Genomic DNA, 14,725 nt, shown 5'->3' with positions numbered 1-14,725 from the left:
CTCAGGATCTGAGCAGCGTCTGCGACCTACACCACAGCTCACGGCAACGCTGGATCCTTAACCCACTGAGCGAGGCCAGGGATCGAACCTGCATTCTCATGGGTGCTAGTCAGATTCGTTTCCACTGAGCCACGACAGGAACTCCCTCATGTTCTTTCTTTTTCTTTTTTATTTATTTTTTCCGCTGTACAGCATGGGACCAAGTTACACATACATGTATACATAATTTTTCCTCGCATTGTCGTGTTGGGATGTAAGTATCTAGACATAGTTCTCAGTGTTACACAGCAGGATCTCATTGTAAATCCATTCCAAGAGCAATAGTTTGCATCCATTAACCCCAAACTCCCGATCCCTCCCACTCCCTCCCCCTCTCCCTCGGCAACCACAAGTCTATTCCGCAAGTCCATGATTTTCTTTTCTGTGGAAAGGTTCATTTGTGCTGTACACTGGATTCCAGTTGTAAGTGACATCACGTGGTATTCGTCTTTCTCTTTCTGACTTATTTCACTCAGGATGAGAGTCTCTAGTTCCATCCATGTTGCTGCAAATGGCATTAGGTTGTTCTTTTTTATGGCTGAGTCGTATTCCATTGTGTTTATAGTCCACATCTTCCGAATCCAATCATCTGTCGATGGACATTTGGGTTGTTTCCATGTCTTGGCTATTGTGAATAGAGCTGCAATGAACATGCGGGTGCATGTGTCTCTTTTAAGTAGAGTTTTGTCCGGATAGATGCCCAAGAGTGGGATTGCAGGGTCATATGGAAGTTCTATGTATAGATTTCTAAGGTATCTGCATACTGTTCCCCATAGTGGCTGTACCAGCTTACATTCCCACCAGCAGTGCAGGAGGGTTCCCTTTTCTCCACAGCCCCTCCAGCACTTGTTATTTGTGGACTTATTAATGATGGCCATTCTGACTGGTGTGAGGTGGTATCTCATGGTAGTTTTGATTTGCATTTCTCTTATAATCAGCGATATTGAGCATGTTTTCATGTGCTTGTTGGCCATCGGTACATCTTTCTTGGAGAAATGTCTATTCGGGTCTTTGGCCCACTTTTCCATTGGGTTGTTGGCTTTTTTTGCTGTAGAGTTGTATAAGTTGCTTATATATCCTAGAGATTAAGCCCTTGTCCATTGCATCGTTTGAAACTATTTTCTCCCATTCTGTAAGTTATCTTTTTGTTTTCTTTTTGGTTTTCTTTGCTGTGCAAAAGCTTGTCAGTTTGATGAGGTCCCATTGGTTTATTTTTGCTCTTATTTCTGTTGCTTTGGGAGACTGACGTGAGAAAATATTCATAAGGTTGATCTCATGTTCTTTTTTGATTTGTGTTTTTGGTAACCACTTTTATGTCATCTTCCACTTGGATTTTTCATTTATTTTTCCCTTTCCAATTCACCTGACAGACACCGTAAAATCTCCTTTTCTTTCATCTACTCTTGGTTATCCAATGACCCAAGAGCATTTGGGTTCATCTTGTTTGAGTCTCTGTACTTTCTGCAATTGGATGTTTCCTTCTTCAAGTTAGAAAAGTTATCAGCCATAATTTCATTAAAAGCATTTTCTATCTATTTCTCTCTCTTCTCCTTCTGGAACCCTCAAATTATGAATGTTAATACACATGGGGTTGTCTCAAAGGTGCCTAAAACTATCTTCATGTTTAAATTCCGCTGTTTGCTGTTCCGTTGGGGCGATTTCCATTATTCTACCTTCCACGTCGCTTATGTGTTCATTTCTACCAGTTCAACTGCCCTTCATTCCTTCCGGTGTATTTTTCCTTTCAGTTATTGTATTCTTCCGCCTTGAGTTCTTCTATATTTTCAAGATTTTTTATTTGAAGTTCTCTCTGTGTTCATCTATTCTTTCCCAAGTTTAGTTAGCATTCTTATTACTTTGGCTTTGATCGCCTTATCAGATAAATTGTCTCTGTTTCATTAGGTTTCTTTCCCAGAGGCTTTGTCTTGTTCTTGCCTTTGAAACATATTCCTCAGTCTTGTAGTTTTGTTTAACTTTCTGTTTGTCTCTATGAAATGAGGTGAAATAGTTATCCACCCCAATCTTTTCTTTTTCTTTTCTTTTCTTTTTTTTTTTTTTTGTCTTTTTTAGCGCTGCACTTGCAGCATATGGAGGTTCCTGGGCTAGGGGTTGAATTGGAGCTGCAGCTGTGAGCCTACACCACAGCCACAGAAAGGCCAGATACTTAGCACATTGAGTGAGGCCAGAGATCGAACCTACATCCTCGCAGACACTATGTTGGGTTCTTAACCCATGAAGCCACAATGGGAAGTCTGGAATCAAGTCCTTTTAAAGAAACAACCCCTGCAGTATTGCTACCACTCAGATGTGACTGCGTCATGAAGGCTCTCTGGATCCTTTGTATGTCCAATGCTAACATAACCACTTGTCACCAAACACAGGACCCTCACCTCCAAGATAGACTTCCCCACCCCTAACATGAATAGAAGATGTAGTGGATTGAGTGGTCACTAAAAATTCCTGCCCTCCTAGAACCTCAGAATGAGACTTCATATGAAATAGGTTTTCTGTATAGCAGAAATTAACACAACATTGTAAATCAACTCTACTTCAATAAAAATTTTTAAAAATAACCATGCATATACCTGTCTCCACCTCCGTTCCCTAACGGATCATGTGCCTGGTACCTACCTGATGGGCCAGAAAAGGCCGTGTGACACCTCTCATTCCCAGAACCCTAGATGATTGGAATATGCAGATTTTTATCTCACGCTGAAGAGTTAGAATCTGGAGTTCCCGTTGCGGCTCAGTGGGTTAAGAACCCGGCATAGTGTCCATGAGGGTTCAATCCCTGGCCTTGCTCGGTGGGTTAAAGATCCACCACAAACTGCATTGCAAGTCACAGATGTGGCTGTGGCACAGGCTTTGTAGCACTAGCTCTGACTGGATCCCTAGCCTGGGAATGTCCATATGCCACAGGTGTGGCCCTAAAAAGAAAAAAAAGTGAGGATCTGCCCTAGTCCTAGGGTGGTGACAGCTGCCCCCCTCCCCAGTAACCCACCCGCCATGAAAGCTGTGGGCTCTGGGAGAGAATTCGTCCCAATTTCAATCTAGAGCCTGTTGTGGAAGCACAAGCCTGGCCGCCCACCTTAACTCGCCTTCTGCCCTCCCCGTTTCTCAGTCACTCTTTGGCCCTCTGTACTCAGACTTCCATTTCTACCAGTGACAAAAACTACTCCACCAAAGGGGTCCAAGGAAGTCCAGAAAATGCCTTCCAAACCCACATCGGTCATTTTCCTTCTGACCTAGTGAAACAGTCTTCCCCTCTGACTTCTGTAGCGTGATATTTTTATTCCACTTTTTATGTGTTTACAAATAATTACGTTTACTGAATAAGTTGTTTATGAGGAAAATGACTTGTTTATTGAATAATTATTTATAGAATATTACAGATTACAATGTGCCCCACACGGTGAGCTGGGCAAATTTTAGTGACTGAGGACGTGTTTCTGTGCAAAGGCAATAAGCTTGCTAGCAAGTCATTGTCAGCCTAAACTATTTCCAAAGACCATGTTCCTTCCTAAGACTTGAAGGTTAGAAGTTCCCTGGTAGCATAGCAGGATAAGGATCCAGGGATATCACTGCTGTGGCTTGGGTACGATCCCTGGCCTGGGAACTTCTATGTGCTGTCAGTTCAGCCAAAAAAAAAAAAAAAAAAAAGAAAAAAAGAATTGAAAGTTAAGTCTAATTTTTAAAAATTCCCGGAGGTTCCATTGTGGCTAAGGTTAAGAACCAGACTGGTATCCTTGAAGATGGAGGTTGGGTCCCTGGCCTCACTCAGTGGGTTAAAGGATATGGCGTTGCTGGAAGCTGTGGCATAGGTCACAGATGTGACTCAGATCTGTCATTGCTGTGGCTGTGATGTAGGCCGGCAGCCGCAGCTCTGATTTGACCCCTAGCCTGGGAACATCCATGTGCCATGGGTGCAGCCCTAAAAAGACAAAAACTCCCCCTTAATTTTTAGGTAACAGATAAGGACATAACATGTAGTGGTTTAACATGTAGTGAACTACAGAAAAAGGACTTATTTAGCATTCAGCACAAAAATAGAAAAAAAAATGGAATATGTTAGAACAATATGTAAAAGCAAGCTGAAGAAAGTAAGATGTTTATGGAGCTAATTTCACATTAAAAATAAAATCTCTTCCAAGTGTCATTTCTTCCTTGAGTGTAACTAATACCAGAAAATATTTTAAAAATGAAATAATCCCTCAGGCTATATTACCTCTATAGAATTCCATATAAAAGTCAATAAATAAATCAGAGTAAACAGAAATTAAGGTGCACAAGGACAAGCAGAGGTCCTTTTTCTTGCCCTTCCCCCAAAACCCAATCTCTCATCCACAAAACCACTTACTCTTTACATATTTGTCAAACAAGAGTTTAATAGATGACAATATTAATATAACAAAGCATCTCAGTCCAGAGCAAGAAACAGGGTTAACATTCACAAAGGCAAGGAGAACAAGGGTAGGGGGCTGTCACATAGTGACCACGTCCCAAGGGCCACGCCACTCCTTGGCTTCTTCAGGACACGCCTAAGTTCCCGAGACCCCTGGCTCTCTCTGCCTCCCTGGCCAGCTTGTCTGCCCTCAAGGCCATAGCCAGCCTCTCTCTTGCTTTCTTCACTTTCTGAGCCTGCCGGCGAATATGGCCATATGTTATTACTGGTTGTTTGCAGAGGGACTCGGGGAGGAAGAGCCCCAATCCCGGGATCATCTCTGCCCCATCTGAAGACTGGGCAGGGATGGCCTTGGTGCTGGGGTGCAGTGACCTTGCACCAGCAAGGCTGTTGGATTCAACTGCACCACCAGGGGCAATGTCGCGGACTACTTTTGCGCTGTCCAAGGTACTGAAAAGGTCTCCTTCAGGACTGCAGGCCTGGAGCCCCTGCAGTCTCCTGAATGCACAGACTTGCTGGGGCTTCTTCAGGGTCTCCTCTTGTTGACTGTGCCTGACCTTGTTGCCAGGATGAGCAGTTGTCTTTGTGACTGGCCTCTTGAAAATGCAGCTGGTGAGCCTTAGAGGAAGGCCGGATCTGTCACGATGTCTCTGCTTGGTCCTGGCTAAGTGGACTTGTCTTTTCTCCTCCAGTGCCTGGGGCATCATATTTCTCTTGAGCTTCTCCTTGGAAAACAAAAGGAAATGTGAAATTTGAAGACAAGGGCAGATGAAACCTCCATCCCTCATGGAGAATGTTCTTGGCTCATTTGGAGAACCACCCTCCTTTTTCCCTGGAGAAATGGGTCTCCAGTGACACTGTATCACCATCTCTGAGAGGGTTGTTAAAACTCATATTTCTGGATCTCCACCCAAGTGTCCGGGATGGAAACAACAATTTGCATTCCTTAGTGTTCCCAGCTGATGCTGCTGGTACCGGCATCACACACTGAGAACTGGATCCTGGGACATCCAGCAGATGTAAGTCAAGGACAGAAAGGTCAAGGTCATTATCCAGCACCAATTCCAGACTCTTCCCCTCCACCATCCTCCTTTGGAGCTGCTTTCCTCTTCCCATCCCTCTCACTGCCAACTACACATATGCTGGCACCCCTAACACACCACCTTTTGGACATGGGGATCCCAGGATCCCAAAACATAAAACTGTTTTCTTTCTTTTCTTTTCTTTTTCTTTTTTTTTTTTTTTTTTTTGATTTTTAGGGCCGCCCGTGGCATGTGAAAGTTCCCAGGCTAAGGGTCGAACCAGAGCTGCTTCAGCTGTCAACCTACACCACAGGCACGGCAACTCAGGATCTGCAGCCTACACCACAACTTACAGCAATGCCAGATCCTTAACCCACCAAGCAAGGCCAGGGATATAACCTGCATCTTCACGGACATTATGTCAGGTTCTTAACCCAGTGAGCCACAATGCAGAGCTGAGCCACAAGAACCTGAAATGGATGCTTTTTAGAAGTGGGTCTGATCTCACATCTTCTCTATATCCACACCCTCTTCTAGGCAATCCCATCCACTTCCCTGACTTCAACATTCGTTGTTAATGAATTAGAAAATCTCCCCAAATGCCTGAGCTGGTTTCAAATCTGAGACCCAGATACTCATTTGCCCACACACCACATCAGTGATCATATCAATGACTCAGCTCAGGGTGGCTGGGTCCCAAGTTGAACCAGTTATTTTTCCAAATAAACCACCCTTATCTCAGCGGCTGCTAAACTCAGTGATCCTAACTAAAACCCCATCTGCCCTTGAGCATCGTTCTGGACGCCCTGCCACTCCTATCACATAACCATCCACTTTCCTTCCTGAATCCACCTAAATTTTTCAACTTTGGAATAACTTGTGAGCATCTTTCAATCCTCAGAATACCATTTCCACAGGGTTACCTTACTCTGTGTTAATTTTTTCCATGTAGTTTTTCTCACTAAATTGGATACTCAGTGAAGAGAGGACTATGGGAAACTGAAGGTTCTGCCCTGCCCTATTTATGTATCGCTTTGTCCTTTGAAGGTGCTCAGATACCTTTGATGAAAGCAACGATGTAAAGTCATAAAAACTTTCTAGGTTTTTGGAGTTCCTGTCGTGTCTCAGTGGTTAACGAAGCCGACTAAGAACCATGAGACTGTGGGTTTGATCCCTGGCCTTGCTCAGTGGGTTACGGATCTGGAGTTGCTATGAGCTGTGGTGTATGTAGTTTGTAGACTCAGCTCGGATCTGGCATTGCCACAGTGGCTGTGGTATAGGTCGGGGCAGCTACAGTTCCGATTCGGCAGCTACAGTTCCGATTGGACCCCTAGCCTGGGAACCTCCATTTGCCCCTAGCCTGGGAACTTCCATTTGCCCCGGGTGCGGCCCTAAAAGGCCGAAAAAGAAGGAAACGTATCTCATTTAAATCTTTCTTTTTGTCATGCCATAACTATTAATGCCCTTTTTATTACTCAAGGTGTCTCATTTTGGTGGGAAAATTACTTGATCTTTCAATTGCTGCAGCTCTTATAATATACCAAGTTGTTATATCCAAACCTGTGACCCAGAATTTCGCTCAACAAAATCATTGTCCCAGTTTATTTTAATCTTGGTGAGAGGAAATAACAGTAATGCATGTTTAAGAGTATTAGGTTGATTTAATGCTGTGATGACAATAAGACCAACTCGAAGACAGGGGGAAAGAAGAAGATGTGGAAGAAGAGAGGGAAAAGCTGGAGAAAGAGAGGTCAGAAGGGTTAAAGGGTGAAAGGCTAACAGCAATTACCAATGAGGACGAGGAGGTTAGGGAAGCCCTAAATAACTAAGGACATGTTTGAGCAAAGAACTGAATTTTAAATACATTATGGGTAAAGAATTTCCCAGAGAGGAAAACAATTTAAAGTAGGACCAAATACCGTAGGACCAAAAACTACTTCCACTTTCCAGCGATTTTAGTTTAAAAAGATACATTTTGTCTACTACCCTAGACTTCGTATCCTAGTTCTTATTATACAAAAAGTATACAAAACCGAAAGAAGTTTTAATACGAACACAAAGGAAATAACCTTCAACAAGGTAACTTCTTATTTTAAGAGCTAGTGTTCGCTAATTTAAAGAGATTTTACAAAAGGAGAAAGGATACAAATGAACATTTTACCCTCGGTATGGATGTATGGATTCCACACTCACCAGACGATGATGCCGGCTTCTAAAGCTAGTGGATGCAAGGTTCTCCATCTTCCACACCACTGAGTTGTTTTCTGACCCACTGCTGAGATGCAGACAGCCTGTGGTTTGCTGGAGAATACACTGGCTTCTGCTTCTGCTTCCCCTTATATAGAGGGAGTGGATAATCCAATCAGTACATAATCCAATCCATCCTGGATGAGCCAATCCATCTCATCCATAGATGAATGTGGATAATAGATCCATCAATAGATGGAAAGTAGATAATCCAATCCATCTCATCAATGAGATTTGAGAGATTTCTTAATCAGATTCAGCAAGGCATTCAATGGATCACACACCAAGATCAAGTGGGAGTTATTCTGAAGATGGAAGGTTAGTGCCATATTCGCAAATCAGTGTGACTCACCATGTTAAAACAAATAAAAAGCACATAATCATCTCGATAGATGCAGAACAAGCATCTGACAAAATTTAATACCCATTCGTGATTAAAACTCTCAACAAAGTTGGTATAGAGGGAACATATCTCAACATAATAAAGGTCATTTATGATAAACCTACAGCTAACACTCTGCTCAATAGTCGAAAAGAAAAAAAAAACTGAGAGCTTTTCCTTTAAAATCAGGAAGAACACAAGGATGCCCACTCTTACTATTGCTATTTAATTTGGTATTGGAAGTCTGAGCCATAGCAATCATGCAAGAAAAAGAAATAAGACTTGAAAAAGAAATAAAATTGTCATGATTTGAAGATGACATGATCTTTTGTATAGATAAACCTAAAGTCACCACAAAAAGACTATTAGAACTAATAAATAAATTCAGAAAGTTACGGAATTCAAGATTAATATACAGAAAAATGTAGTACTTGGCGAGTCAGACGGTGCTTCTAAAGCGTTATCACCTTGTCCATGTCCTGAAAAGAGGGGTAGGCACTTTGCAACTTGTTTCCATGGGCATCTCTATCCTTAGCAGTTAATGTTTGACGTTAACATTGTCACTTCAGCAGGTGCCCTTGCCTTGGAGAAAGGTGACAGCAGAGCTGCTGATCTTTGTGGTGGAATTTGGGCTTTGTTTTCTCTCCTTTATGTGAGGACCTCTCCCCGCCCAGTATTTGTCCCTTCTGGCTGTTTCATTTCGAGTTTCCTTCCCCCTTTTTCTCTTTCTCTATCATTAGCCCAAATAGGGAGTAAAGGATTTTACAGCAACAATTGCATGCATTCTCTGCCTTGGTGTCCTCTACTGATAGTTTCACCCTCTGAAGGCTGGGATGACAGGAGGTGCAATTGAGGGGTTGTGGAGCCCTCAATCTCTGGGGAAAGCGAGAACCTGTCTTATCCATGAGGCCAGTGTGGGGTGAGGAGTGAGAGTGGTCATGCACAGAACGAGAAGCCAAATTGTGCACTCGATTTCCTGCCCTCCAGCCAGGGAAGTTTCTGGCACCTCCATTTGGGGCAGAAGAGGTCCTCATGCAAAGGAGAGAAAACAAAGCCCAAATTCCACCACAAAGAACAGCAGCTCTTTGCATCTTTGGTGTAAGCATCACGTGGTTATCAAACCATGGGATTTCCTATCCTTAGATTTGTGGAAGTTACAGTGGGGGAAGGGCTGCCAACTTCATTCTGGAAATGGACTGCTCATACCTAACAGTATACCCTGAACATAGTTTCATGTAACTAAATGTATCTTTACATTTTATTTCTATGCCTGTCAGATGTCATTTCACCTGGATTTGTCAAGCCTTGTTCACCCACTTTTGGACTTTTGATGTGTTCCTAATTTTCTGTGACTGTCAGAAATACAGAAATGATCAGTGCTTTTTAACAAGCTTTTCGTATGTCTCTGAGTGGGATCAAGACATATATTCAGCGAGTTCCTGTTGTGGCTCAGCAAATTAAGAATCTGACTATCATCCATGAGGATGCAGGTTCGATCCCTGGCCTCGATCAGTAGGTTAAAGGATCCGGCATTGCCAGGACCTGTGGTGTAGGTCAGAGTCACAGTTCAGATCTGGTGTGGCTGTGGTGTAGGCCGGCAGCTGCAGCTCAGATTTGACCCCTAGCCTGGGAACCTCCATGTGCTGTGGGTGCCGCTCTAAAAAAACAAAACAAAACAAAACAAAAAGAATGTCATCAGACATAGAAGTTCTCAAAATCATCACTACATAGAAACCTGCATTGGAAAGATCCTGGATAAAGTGCATCATAAAGGAGAGAAAACCCCAGGGGGATGTTGTCATTGACGAATGAAGTAAAACGGATTTGATGTCTCAAAAATATTTGGCAAACCCTTTAAGAAGGGGAATGATAACCAGAGTGACATATAATTGAGGGTCGACATCATGTCAAGGGTGGAGGTTGGGGGAGACCCAGTGATAACTTTCTCCTAAAAATTAAAGTGCTCTCTAATGAGGCAAAAAATATAGTTGTGCTCTCAGAGATGCTCAGCGTGTGTAAAATTATGACCAGTGATTCTCTTTGCCCCCTCAGACCCTCACTCCGTGTGCAGCCAGAGCTGTGTTCCAGGACTCAGGAAAATTCCAGAGGAAGGAAAGCCCATCTGCTGCTTCCTTTGTGTTTTTTGCCCAGGGAGAGAAATTTCCAATCAGACAAGTAGGAAACATATAACTAATCCATATTACAATCACTGTTGTTTCCCAGTTATGGGTAATCTCTTGTCTGCCTGTGCTCTTCCAATCAGGCTCCACTGTGGCACTGATTCCAATGGACAGTCTCACTCTGAAGTCTCATCATGGACCGGGCTGAAGTCTGCCATAAAATATAACCTATAGAATCATCCAGGCAGAGTGCAAAGAGGCTCTCTTTTCTTTCTTTCTTCCTTCCTTCCTTCCTTCCTTTCTTCCTTCCTTCCTTCCTTCCTTCCTTCCTTCCTTCCTTCCTTCCTTCCTTCCTTCCTTTCTTTCTTTCTTTCTTTCTTTCTTTCTTTCTTTCTTTCTTTCTTTCTTTCTTTCTTTCTTTCTCTCTTTCTCTCCTTCTCCTTCGTCTTTTTTTTTTTTTTTAACTTTTTAGGTCCACACTTGTGGCATATGGAAGTTTCCAGGTTAGGGGTCCAATCAGAGCTAGTGCCACAAAGCCTATGCCACAGCCACATCGGTGACTCGTGATGCAGCTTGTGGTGGATCCTTAATCCACTGAGTGAGGCCAGGGATCAAACCCAAGCCCTCATGGATACTAGTCAGCTCGTTACTGTTGAGCTACAACAGGAACTCCGAAAAATAATAGGATCTTTAATGGAGGAGTAGGCAAGAAATTTTTTTAAATAATTTTTGATTGATTGGTGGATTGATTTTTCTTTTCTGGCCACCATGGGGCATGTGGCTTTCCCAGGCCAGGGATCAGATCCACGCTGCCGTTGTGACCTACACGGCTGCCACTGTGGCAAGGCAGCTGAATCCGTTCGCCCACTGCACTGAGCCAAGGATTGAACCTGGGTCCTGGCACTGCAGAAATACCACCCATCTCATCGTACCACAGCAGGAACTCCTATCGCCTATTTTTATAAATAAAATGGAATCAAAACACAGCCATGCCCATTAACTTACATATTGTCTGGGACGGATTTTATGCTGTAGCAGCCAAGATGAATATGTGCCACAGAAACTATATGGCCTGAGAAGCTGAAACTATTTACTACCTGCCACTTTACCAAAAAAGATTAACCATGCTTCAAGGTGTGTACATGAATGGAAAAATTTTAAAGCTCGCCTTAGTCTTCAGTGATTACAGTATCTCTCCGTCCCATACCTGGGTACCAGCAACACAGATCCATTCCAAATCCAAATTATTTCAACTCCATCAAACTATTTCCAACAGTTATATGGGAAAATTGTACAAGAATGGTCACAGGAAATTGACAAGGTAAAATGAGGAAAGGTTTGTTCTACCAGGAACCAAGTTAGATACCAGAGCAACCAGCAGAAATTAGGGAAATGATAAAAGAGGATGCCCCAGGAAGATTAGGTGAAGTTTCTTGCCCCATAGGAGCATGAACAAGGAAATCTTTTTTAAATGTTATTCTTTTTTTTTTTTTTTTTTTTTTTTTTTTTGTCTTTTTGCTATTTCTTTGGGCCGCTCCCATGGCATATGGAGGTTCCCAGGCTAGGGGTCTAATTGGAGCTGTAGCCGCTGGCCTATGCCAGAGCCACAGCAATGCAGGATCTGAGCTGAGTCTGCAACCTACACCAGAGCTCACAGCAACGCCGGATCTTTAACCCACTGAGCAAGCCAGGGATCGAACCCGCAACTTCATGGTTCCTAGTTGGATTCGTTAACCACTGCGCCACGACGGAAACTCCAAAATTTTATTCTTTTAAAGTGCGCTTGATTTAGTGTGACTTTCTGCCGTACAACATAGTGACCCAGTCATATTATATATATATTTATATATATACACACACACATTCTTTTTCTCATCTCGTACTATCTTCCATCACGGTCTATCCCAAAAGATTGGATATAGTTTTCTGTGCTATACAGTAGGACTTCACTGCTTATCCATTCTAAATGTAATGGTTTGCATCTACAAACCCCACGCTCCTGGTCCATCCCACTCTCCCCCCCCTCCACCTTAGCAACCACAGTCTGTTCTTCATATCTGTGGGTCTGTTTCTGTTTTGTAGATAGGTTCACTTATGCCATATTTTAGATTCCACATATAATTGATAGCGTATGGTATTTGTCCTTCTCTTTCTTATTTCACTTAGCATGAGAATCTCTAGGTGCGTCCATTTTGCTGCAAATGGCATTTTCTTTTTTTATGGCTGAGTCATATTCCATTGTAAAGGAAATCTTTGATTTCACCAGGAAAATTACAGAAACCACGGCAGCAGAATACTTAGCATGAGGAAGCCATTGGGGACAGTAGGGAAAGAGTGGGGAAGAATCCATGCCCTTGGTGACATTGCTGAGCCCCAGGATGAGCCAACCTAGACCCACCATATGCTGAAGGTCCAGGCTGACTGTGTTTTGTCTTGCCTGTAGCTGAAAGCATTCTTCCTAGGTTATGAAAGTAGACTCAATCCTTTTTTAAATTTTTGTATTAAAGTATACTTGCTTCACAATGTTGTACCAATTTCTGCTATACAGCATAGTGACCCAGTCATACATATATATACATTCTTTTTTCTCATACTACCTTCCATTATGTTCTATCCCAAGAGACTGGATATGGTTCCCTGTGCTATACAGTAGGACCTCACTGCTTATCCATTCTAAATGCAATAGCTCGCATTGGCCAAGCCCAAACTCCTGGTCCATCCCACCCCTTCCTCCCTCCCACTTGGCAACCACAAGTCTGTTCTCCATGTCTAGGGGGGAAAAAAAGAGAGAACTTGGCTTTTCCCAACTTCAGTGTGGCCTTAGAAGCAGCCGTGGTGCAGGTCCCTAACGCAGCTCACTGCAGGTGTGCGTGACTCAGCATGCGTGACTTCCTTTTACTGAAAGAACACTGTGCCCCACATTTCTTTCATGTAGCTCGTCAGAAACATCATATATCTAAGTTGGAACAAGTCTTTACATGCAAACCACGAGGAAGCTACGTCCTTTTCCTCTTTGAAGGCTAGGCTTTCTGCCACTTCAGCGTAGCTTTAGCAGGACTAGGGCTACAGGTCTGCTTTACAATTCATCACATGTCTTAGCAACTGATGGTACCTTCCTTTTCCTGAGAGAACACTGTGTCTGAAATTTCTTTGCTATACCTTGCAACAAACACACACTTATCTACTGTGGAAAAACGCCTTTACATGCAGACCAAAGAAAAACATTCTTCCTTGTTCAGAAACTAAGGTTTCACCACTCAAATGCAGCTTTATGAAAAGTAGTGATTCAGATCTGTTATAAAATTACTGAAGTAATTGCAGCCGCACTGACAACTAGACAACAAGTGGTGCCAGTGGAGAGGGGGAAGGGGGAGGGGCAGTACAGGGATGGGGATTAAGAGATACAAACTGTTATGTATCAAAGAAGCTACAGGGAATAAAGCCAATATTTTATAATAGTTATAAATGGAGTATAACCTTTAAAAATTATGAATCAATATATTATACACCTGGAACATTGTTATATTGTGCATCAACTATATACTTTGATAAAATAAAAATTTCTTTTAAACATTCAAAATGAATGCACAGAAAAAGAGGTCATGGTTACCCAAGGCAGAGACCGGGGGTGGGAGGAGAAATAGGATGAAGGTTGTCAAAAGGTACAAACTCCCAGTTATAAGAAAAATAAGGACAAAAGGTGGAATGTATAACATGACTCTAGTGAACACTACTGTGTGATGTATGTGAAAGATGTTCAGAGAATAAATCCCAAGAATTCTCACAAGAAAAAAAACCTTTTGGGAGTTCCTGTCGTAGCTCAGTGGTTAACCAACCTGACTGGTATCCGTGAGGATGTGGGGTCCTATCCCTGGCCTCGATCAGTGGGTTAAGAATCTGGCATTGCTTTGAGCTGTGGTGTAGGTCACAGACGCGGCTCGGATCCTGCGTTGCTATGGCTCTGGTGTAGGCCGGTGGCTATGGCTCCAGTTCGACCCATAGCCTGGGAACCTCCATGTGCCACGGGATGGGCCCAAGAAATGGCAAAAAGTCAAAAAAATAATAACAATAATAATAAACTATATGAGATAATGGATGTTAAATAAAGTGATTTTTGTAATCTTTATTTTGTGGTATCTGTCATACCATTATGCTATATATACTTTAAACACCTATAGCACTGTATGTCAATGATCTCATAAAACTAGAAGAAAATATTTACAAGATAAAAACGAAAAGTGCAGAAAGGTTATAAGTGAAAGAGGACAAACGACAACTCTTTTTCCTTTAGAGTTTTTTTTTTTTTTATTTTCCCACTGTACAGCAAGGGGGTCAGGTTATCCTTACATGTATACATTACATTTTTCCCCCAGCCTTTCTTCTGTTGCAACATGAGTATCTAGACAAAGTTCTCAATGCTATTCAGCAGGATCTCCTTGTAAATCTATTCCAAGCTGTGTCTGATAAGCCCAAGCTTCCCCCGATCCCTCCCACTCCCTCCCCCTCCCATCAG

Source organism: Sus scrofa, chromosome 2, assembly GCF_000003025.6.
Source record: "Sus scrofa isolate TJ Tabasco breed Duroc chromosome 2, Sscrofa11.1, whole genome shotgun sequence".
Classification (NCBI taxonomy): Eukaryota; Metazoa; Chordata; class Mammalia; order Artiodactyla; family Suidae; genus Sus; species Sus scrofa.
The sequence above is the reverse complement of the archived record's forward strand: the minus strand, read 5'-3'. Positions refer to the sequence as shown.